This window comes from Tachyglossus aculeatus (genome assembly GCF_015852505.1).
Source record: "Tachyglossus aculeatus isolate mTacAcu1 chromosome 12 unlocalized genomic scaffold, mTacAcu1.pri SUPER_6_unloc_4, whole genome shotgun sequence".
Taxonomy (NCBI): Eukaryota; Metazoa; Chordata; class Mammalia; order Monotremata; family Tachyglossidae; genus Tachyglossus; species Tachyglossus aculeatus.
The window spans coordinates 6,387,924-6,396,565 of NW_024044831.1; the positions used below are offsets into that span (position 1 = coordinate 6,387,924).

At 54.9% G+C, this 8,642-nt stretch overlaps 1 pseudogene; it reads left to right on the top strand.

Annotated features, from left to right (window-relative positions):
* Positions 1 to 4,687: 4,687 nt before the first annotated feature.
* LOC119921692 lies at positions 4,688 to 8,420 on the top strand (annotated as a pseudogene).
* The last annotated feature ends 222 nt before the right edge of the window (positions 8,421 to 8,642 follow it).

Genomic DNA, 8,642 nt, shown 5'->3' on the forward strand with positions numbered 1-8,642 from the left:
ACATACAGGTGTTGTGGTGAGGGGAAGGAGATAAGGTGGAGGAATGGGGAGGGGGAGGAGGGGGAGAGGAAGGAGGGGGCTCAGTCTGGGAAGGCCTCCTGGAGGAGGTGAGCTCTTAGAAGGTCTTTGAAGGGAGGAAGAGAGCTATCCTGGCAGATGGATGTGCGGAGGGAGGGCATTCCAGGCCAGGCAGAGGACGTGGGCCGGGGGTCGACGGCGGGACAGGCGAGAATGAGGCACAGTGAGGAGGTTAGTGGCAGAGGAGCAGAGGGTGTGGGTTGGGCTGTAGAAGGAGAGAAGGGAGGTGAGGTAGGAGGGGGCGAGGTGATGGAGAGCCTTGAAGCCGAGAATGAGGAGTTTTTGCCTGATGTGTAGGTTGATTGGTATCCACTGGAGATTTTTGAGGAGGGGAATAACATGCCCAGAGCGTTTCTGCACAGAGATGATCCGGGCAGCAGCGTGAAGTATAAATTGAAGTGGGGAGAGACAGGAGGATGGGAGATCAGAGAGGAGGCTGATTAAGTAATCCAGTCGGGATAGGATCAGAGATTGAAGCAGCTGGGTAGTGGTTTGAATGGAGAGGAAAGGGCGGATCGTGGCGATGTTGCGGAAGTGAAACCGGCAGGTTTTGGTGACGGACTGGATGTGAGGGGTGAACGAGAGAGCGGAGTCGAGGATGGCCCCAAGGTTGCTGGCTTGTGAGACGGGAAGGATGGTAGTGCCGTCAACAATGATGGGAAAGTCAGGGAGAGGGCAGGGTCTGAGAGGGAAGATTCTGTTTATTGAGGACCTATAAAGGACACGTGATCACTGCCCCCAAGGATCTTCCATTCTATTGGAACCACCAAGGTTCGAACTGTGTAGAAGTAGGGTGCTATTGGGAAGAACACAGGCCTGGGAGTCAGAGGACCTGGGTTCTAATCCCAACTCTACTACCTGTCGGATGTATAGCCGTGGGAAAGTGACAATTTCTCTAAGCCTCAGTTTTCTCAATAGTAAAATGAGGATTCGATTCCTGTTTTCCCTCCTACTTTGTCTGTGAATTCTTTGTGAGAAACGGATTGTGTTCTACCAGATTATCCTTAATCTACCCCAGCATTTAATACTATGCTTGGAACATTGTAAGCACTTAATAAATACCAAGAGTATTATTTTTGCTAGAGGAGACTGAAACTAAAATGAATAGGGGATAGGAGATGTCAGAGAACATAAGGATATGAACATGACTGTTCTGAAATTTTTTCGGTGGCTTTAGAGTAAAACAAGAAGTGACTTTATATGTAAATTCATCCATTTAGTGCAGAGAGAATGAACCTGGTAGACAGACGGACCTGGATTCTAATCCTGTTTTCCCCCTTCTCCCCTTATTACCTAGGGCCAGTAACTTACCTTCTCTGTGCCTCATTTACCACATCCATAAATTGAGGATTATGACTGAAAGCACAATATGAGGCATGGACTGTGTCATCCTAATTAGCTTTTATCCACCCCAGTGTTTAGTACAGTATCTGTCATATAATAAGCACATAACAATACCATAAAACAAACAACAAACCCCCCCCACATATACATCAAACTGATTCTATTTACTCACATTTCTACATTCACACCTGTACACTCACAAAATCAAGCATAACTCATCATTCATCTAATCCTTTCCTAATGCATCGCTCATCATCATCGTCATCAATCATATTTATTGAGCGCTTACTATGTGCAGAGTACTGTACTAAGTGCTTGGGAAGTACAAATTGGCAACATATAGAGACAGTCCCTACCCAACAGTGGGCTCACAGTCTAAAAGGGGGAGACAGAGAACAAAACCAAACATACTAACAAAATAAAATGAATAGAATAGATATGTACAAGTGAAATAAATAAATAAATGAATAGAGTAATAAATAGGTACAAATATATATACGTATATACAGGTGCTGTGGGGAAGGGAAGGAGGTAAGAAGGGGGGATGGAGAGGGGGACGAGGGGGAGAGGAAGGAAGGGGCTCAGTCTGGGAAGGCCTCCTGGAGGAGGTGAGATCTCAGTAGGGCCTTGAAGGGAGGAAGAGAGCTAGCTTGGCGGATGAGCAGAGGGAGGGCATTCCAGGCCAGGGGGATGACGTGGGCCGGGGGTCGATGGCGGGACAGGCGAGAACGAGGTACAGTGAGGAGATTAACAGCAGAGGAGCGGAGGGTGCGGGGTGGGCTGTAGAAGGAGAGAAGGGAGGTGAGGTAGGAGGGGGCGAGGTGATGGAGAGCCTTGAAGCCCAGGGTGAGGAGTTTCTGCCTGATGAGCAGATTGATTGGTAGCCACTGGAGATTTTTGAGGAGGGGAGTAATATGCCCAGAGCGTTTCTGGACAAAGATAATCCGGGCAGCAGCATGAAGTATGGATTGAAGTGGAGAGAGACACGAGGATGGGAGATCAGAGAGAAGGCTGATGCAGTAGTCCAGACGGGATAGGATGAGAGCTTGAATGAGCAGGGTAGCGGTATGGATGGAGAGGAAAGGGCGGATCTTGGCAATGTTGTGGAGCTGAGACCGGCAGGTTTTGGTGACGGCTTGGATGTGAGGGGTGAATGAGAGAGCAGAGTCGAGGATGACACCAAGGTTGCGGGCTTGTGAGACGGGAAGGATGGTAGTGCCGTCAACAGAGAAGGTGAAGTCAGGGAGGGGGCAAGGTTTGGGAGGGAAGACAAGGAGTTCAGTCTTCGACAAGTTGAGCTTTAGGTGGCGGGCAGACATCCAGATGGAGATGTCCTGAAGGCAGGAGGAGATGCGAGCCTGGAGAAAGGGGGAGAGAGCAGGGGCAGAGATGTAGATCTGGGTGTCATCAGCGTAGAGATGATAGTTGAAGCCGTGGGAGCGAATGAGGTCACCAAGGGAGTGCGTGTAGATCGAGAACAGAAGGGGACCAAGCACTGAACCTTGGGGAACCCCCACAGTAAGAGGATGAGAGGGGGAGGAGGAGCCTGAAAAAGAGACTGAGAATGAACGACCGGAGAGTTAAGAGGAGAACCAAGAGAGGACGGAGCCTGTGAAGCCAAGGTCAGAAAGCGTGTTGAGGAGAAGGGGGTGGTCCACAGTGTCGAAGGCAGCTGAGAGGTCGAGGAGGATTAGGACAGAGTAGGAGCCGTTGTCTTCTCCTTCCGTCAACCTGTGTCATTTCACAAGCAAAATACCGTCACAATTGGCTTGAAGGCTCGCCACCCTCTGACTGCACTTCACCTCCTTTACATCGTTCATTCATTCAATCGTATTTATTATGCGCTTACTATGTGCAGAGCACTGTACTAAGCGCTTGACTCAACTCGTCTTCTCAGCTCTGAAAGCAACTTTCTAGTTGTTACTCACGATCGACTCACCCATTTCATTTATTCATCCAATCGTATTTATTGAGCACTTACTGTGTGCAGAGCACTGCAGAGCACAATTTCCATCCTAGTCTGGAACTCCGTCCATTATCCACTCAAAATCAGAGAGAGCACAGGTCTTCTCGAATTCTGAGCACTGCTAAAATCCCCCATTCCTCCAACCAGCTTCCCCGCTTCATTTCCCAGCCCTCTAAACGCACTTCACCTAACTCAAGCGCAAATCAACTCATTTTTATGCTCATTTAGTGCAAACGGTATGGGCCCAGGAGTTCTCTTCCTGACTGTGAGCTCCTTGAGGGCATCATACACATCTACCAGCTCTGTTCTATTGTACTCTCCCAAGCATAACTTAGTGGAAGTCAGAGGACTTTGGTTCAAATCCTGACTCTGTCCCTTTGCTGCTGTGGGACCTTGGGCATGTCGCTTCACTTCTCTTGTCCTCAGTTTCCTCATCTGTAAAATGGCACGCAATAATTACATATTCAGATTTTCATTCGTTTTTTTCCTTCTAAAAGGGGCAGGGAATCAGTCTCTTATGGCATTATAAAGTGGGTAGAGCATGAACCTGGGAGTCAGGAGTCAGAAAGACCTGGGTTCTAATACTGGCTCCACCTCATGTATGCTGTGTGACCCTGGGAAAATCATTTAACTACTCTGAGCCTCAGTTACCTCATCTGTAAAATGGGGTTTAAGAAAGTGAGCCTCATGTGGAACAAGGACTGTATCCAACCGGCTTAATTTGTATTCACCCAAGTTCTGAGGACAGTGCTTGGGACAAAGTAAGAGCTTAACAAGTACTACTATCATTAGTATTACTTTCCAAGTGCTTTGTAGTACCTCCGGGACCTCTCTGGGAACCCTTGTGGCTGGGCGTCGGGGGTGTGGGGAGCAGTATCCATCTAACCTTTCCCAGAGCCTGAGCAGGATCTGTGGGTGACTCTGGCCCGAAGAACCCAGAGGATCCGGGTTATAGTGGGTGGGGACGGTTAGGGCCTCACAGTTCCCTGTCCTGAATTTTACAGAGGAGGAAGCCGAGGCTAAATGGCTTGCTCACAGCCACCCCGTAGAACTGTGGCAGACCTGGGAGTCAGACCCAGGTCTTCTGGCAGCCAGCCCCACTCCCTTTCCAACGGACCAAGCGACTCCCCAGGCTGCCCTGGAGCCCTCCCGTCCATAGAGCCTCCTTTCTTGGGTGGAGGATGGGGGCTTCAGAGAGGTGGAGGTCAGGGGGCCGGTCTTCTGCCTGTCTCCAATAGACTTTCCTCTTTGTCAGGGCACTGCCTGATAGGCAGGCTCACAACATCCCGTGGGGCGGGGATGACCGTGCAATCTCGGACACTGGGTCTCAACGGCCCCCTAACCTCCTCTCTCCACTCCGTTTACCACCGGGCAGAAATCCTGCCGGCCCTGGCGCTGGTGAATGGGGGCAGCGAGAACGGGAAAGAGGAGGAGCTGCGGAAGAACGGGTATGTCGACAAGGTGGAGGGGAACGGGCAGCCCGGCTACGAGGAGGATGTCATCGACATCCAGGGAACAGGCTTCACCGCCAAGATTTTCGCCCCAGGGACGGAGCCTTTTTCCCTACAGGTGTGGAGAGGCGACGGGAGGAGGAGGGCGGCTGATCGGTGGGGGAGAGGAGAGCCACGGTGGAGTCAGGGGAGGCAGCTGCAGGCCGAGAGGACATCCCTAGGATGGGCGCTAGCATCGCACCACTGCTGAGGAAAGCCCTTCGGCTGAGTCAACTCAGCCTGCCCGTGCCTATGGTGTGACTTCCGGTGGGGAGGACCGGGCTTAGCCCCCGATGGTGATGGCGGCCCGGGGGCAAGTTCTAGCTAGACCCCCTGCCCCAGGCCAACCCAGACACTCCCCTCATAGGCGAGAGCAAGCTCCTCCTGCTCCTCCACCTTCCGTCCCCGTGGAGGAGAGACCTTGGGGTCAGAGGCTCCGGGGCCGGCTGGGAGCGGGCAGAGGGGACACCCAGGCCGGACCCTGATTGTTGGCCATGTCGGCTGCAGGTCTCTCCGCAGGAGATGGAGCAGGAAATCCACCAGGTACTCGTGGACCGTGAAGACACCTGTTGCCGCACCTGCGTCTCCCTGCAGCTGGACGGCAACATCCTAGACAACTTTGCTGAGCTCAAGACAATCGAGGGGTGCAGGAGGGGGCCTTGTTTCGAGTAGTGGAAGGCAAGCCCTCCCCCTCATCCCATCCTGCCCGGGGCCGTGTCATAGGGTGTCCGGCCTGGCTCCCAGCCGCGGGGGTGGGAGAAGGGCATGGAACCCCTGTCATTCTGGGGCCTCGCGGGTCTGCATCTCTGGCCGGTTGGGGGAGATTCTTGGATGGCTTCCTCTTTGCCATGTCCCCAGCCTCCCCCCGCCCCGACCATCAGCCCCCTTCTGGCTCTCCCCCTCGAGGTCCTCGAGACCCTGGTCCATGTGCGCCACATCCGGAGCCTGCTGAAGAGACTGGATCCGTCCGACGCCTTCAACGGCCTGGACTGTAGCTCGCTGTCCTTCCTGAGCGTCTTCAGAGACGGCGACCTTGGAGGTAGGGGCCGGGAGGGCGGCAGCGGGGCCCTCTGGGAGTGGGAGAGGTAGGGCTTCCCCTTCCTGCTCTGGCCCAGAGTGGGCGGCGACAGGGCGCTGATGGCGGCCCCTACCACAACAGACAGGGGCAAGTGGAAGGAGTAGACCGGAGAGCTGGAGCAGATCGACTGCACGACCCCGGAGAACATCCTTCCCAGGATCAAGGAGCGGCCGCTGTGCGCCCTGCAGCTGCAAAACCGCGACTGGAATGTGGGGCGGCCGCAGGGACCGGGTTCGGCACCGGAGGGGAAACGGCACAGACCCCTGGTGGGCAACAGCCACGGCCGGACTCCCCTGATGCCTATGCCCCCCGCCCCCATCCCCTGCAGTGCCTCAAGGTGCTCACCATGAGCGGCTGGAACCCACCCCCCGGCAACCGCAAGGTCTACCTGATCTACCTTTACGTGGTCACGACCGAGGACCACTATGTCAGCATCACCGCCTCCACCCACTGCTTCTACCTAAACCAGTGAGTGGGGAGTCTTCTCGGACGGACTCTGGGCTCATGACATGGGGATAGGCGCGGTCGGAGGGGAGGTGAACGCGCCATGTGCCCCTGCAGTTCCAGGTCGTACAGCTTCAACCCCAAACCTACCAGCCCCCGCTTTCTCAGCCACTACTTGTTGGAGTTCCTCAACCAGATCAGCCCGGCATTCAGAAAATTTTTTGCCGAGCTTCATAAGAAAACGTAAGGCGGGGAGCCTCCCCCATTCCGCCCCAGGGTGCAGGGCGACAACGGCCATGGCTTCCCAACAGCCCCCGCTTGAAGGGCTTTGCCCCCAAGAGGTCAGGCGCGGCCCAGGGTCCAGTCCCTGGGGATGGTAAAGGGCTTAGCATCGGCACTCCGTCCGTTCCCTTCGCACCGAGTGGGGAAGCGGTGGGCACTGGGGCCACTGAACAGCTGGAGAAAATGACCCCAAGAGATGGGCTGGGCTGAGCGGATGCTGGGAGCCTGCGGACTTGGTGAAGGGCCGGGGTGGTGAGGAGCGTCCTCGTGCCTTGGGGTTGATGGCTGTGCCCCCTCCCTCCCAACTCTGACTGTAGGGTACAGCGCTACCCCTTCAACAAAATCGCCATCCCATTCCCGTTATACAAGTGAATGGCACTCCAGGCCCAGTACTCCATGGACTGCGTGCGGGATGAGGACACTTACACCTTGAGGCTGGGCTACAAGGAGCATATCCCTGGACAGGTGCCTGCCTGCCCACCCTCCTCGCCCCTTGCCCCGTGGGGTCATCACCCAGGCATTCCCAAGGCCCGTCCACCCTCCCTGGGATGTCACTGCGGCTCCAGGTTGAAGGGGGCAGGGCACGGGCACAACCCTGTCCGTGGGAGTGGCTGTGGGGGTTTGGGTTAAGCACTGTCTGCCCTCCCTATCTCCCTGGAGTGAAGCCCTGACAGAGTCGTGGCATCGCCCCACTGAAATCCCAGTGAGGCCAAGGTCGGGTGCAGGCCGTACCCTGCAGAGTGATGGCACCCTGACCCTTGCCCTCCCACCTCCCCTCCCCCACCCACCAGGCGCAGGATTGGAACTAGAAGCTGCAGAAAACTTTTGAGCTGCCTCCGAAGAACCTGCCCGAGCGGCTGCTGAAGAAAAGAGCCATCTTCAAGGTATGGGGTGGCTAGGGGCTGGTTCTGTGTGGGTGGAGTTTGGGGGTGGGCAGCTGTCCCCAGCCTCCCCCCACACCACCTCTCGGCACCTGAGCCGACAGACTGACCAGCAGCATCCATCCCGGGGACGACTTCATTCAATCGTATTTTTTGAGCGCTTACTGTGTGCAGCGCACTGTACTAAGAGCTTAAGCTACTAAGCTACTTCCCTGAGCCAAGCCCCTGTCCCCTCCAGATACACAGTGGCCTAACAGCGTCAGCCACCCGGGGGACCATGGCGGTGATCGACGGGAATGTGATGGCCATCCACCCCAGTGAGGAGACCAAGCTGCAGGTGTTCATCTGGAACAAAATCTTCTTCAGCCTGGACCTCGATGGTTGCGACAACTACAAGGACTTCGGGGGCGACCCGGCCACCTATGCCGCCCCGAGCCACTACCTGAGCAGCATGAGTACCTACAACGCCGTGGACGTGGAGGGCCTGTACACGCTGGGCACCGTGGTGGTGCAATACTGCGGCTACCTAGTGCACACAATAAGCTCTCAATAAATATGATTCAAGATTAATTGATTGATAGTAAATTATACTGTGTCAACCTAGCCCAGTAGGTTGAAAAATTCTTGAGGGCAGGGATTACAACCTTTCCCACTATTTGTCTTCTCCCAACATTTGGATAGAACGCTTAGAGGAAGGAATTGCTGACAGTGCCAGTGACGGTCCAGATCTGGTCTCGCTCTCTCAGCCCTGCTTGTCATTTAGTCTCTGCACGGGATTCTGGGACCCACTGAAGGCCAAATTCACTGTCTATAGTGCTGACACTGTGCTGGAGCACCGTAGCCCAGCGAGTGGTTAGCATAGGAGGTTGGCATAGGTTTGAAGATGAAGGAGAGGTGGATGATTGTTGGGGGTTACTGAACTGGAAAACACCTCCCCTCCTGCTATGATCCCTAACCCGTTGGAATCCGCTGCCCTGGTCCGAACCCCAACTTAGGTCCCAAACTAGGTCCATCACTTCCATCCTCATCCTCATGCTCCAGACCTCTCCATCCCACTCACCCCCAGTCACTCTCACCGG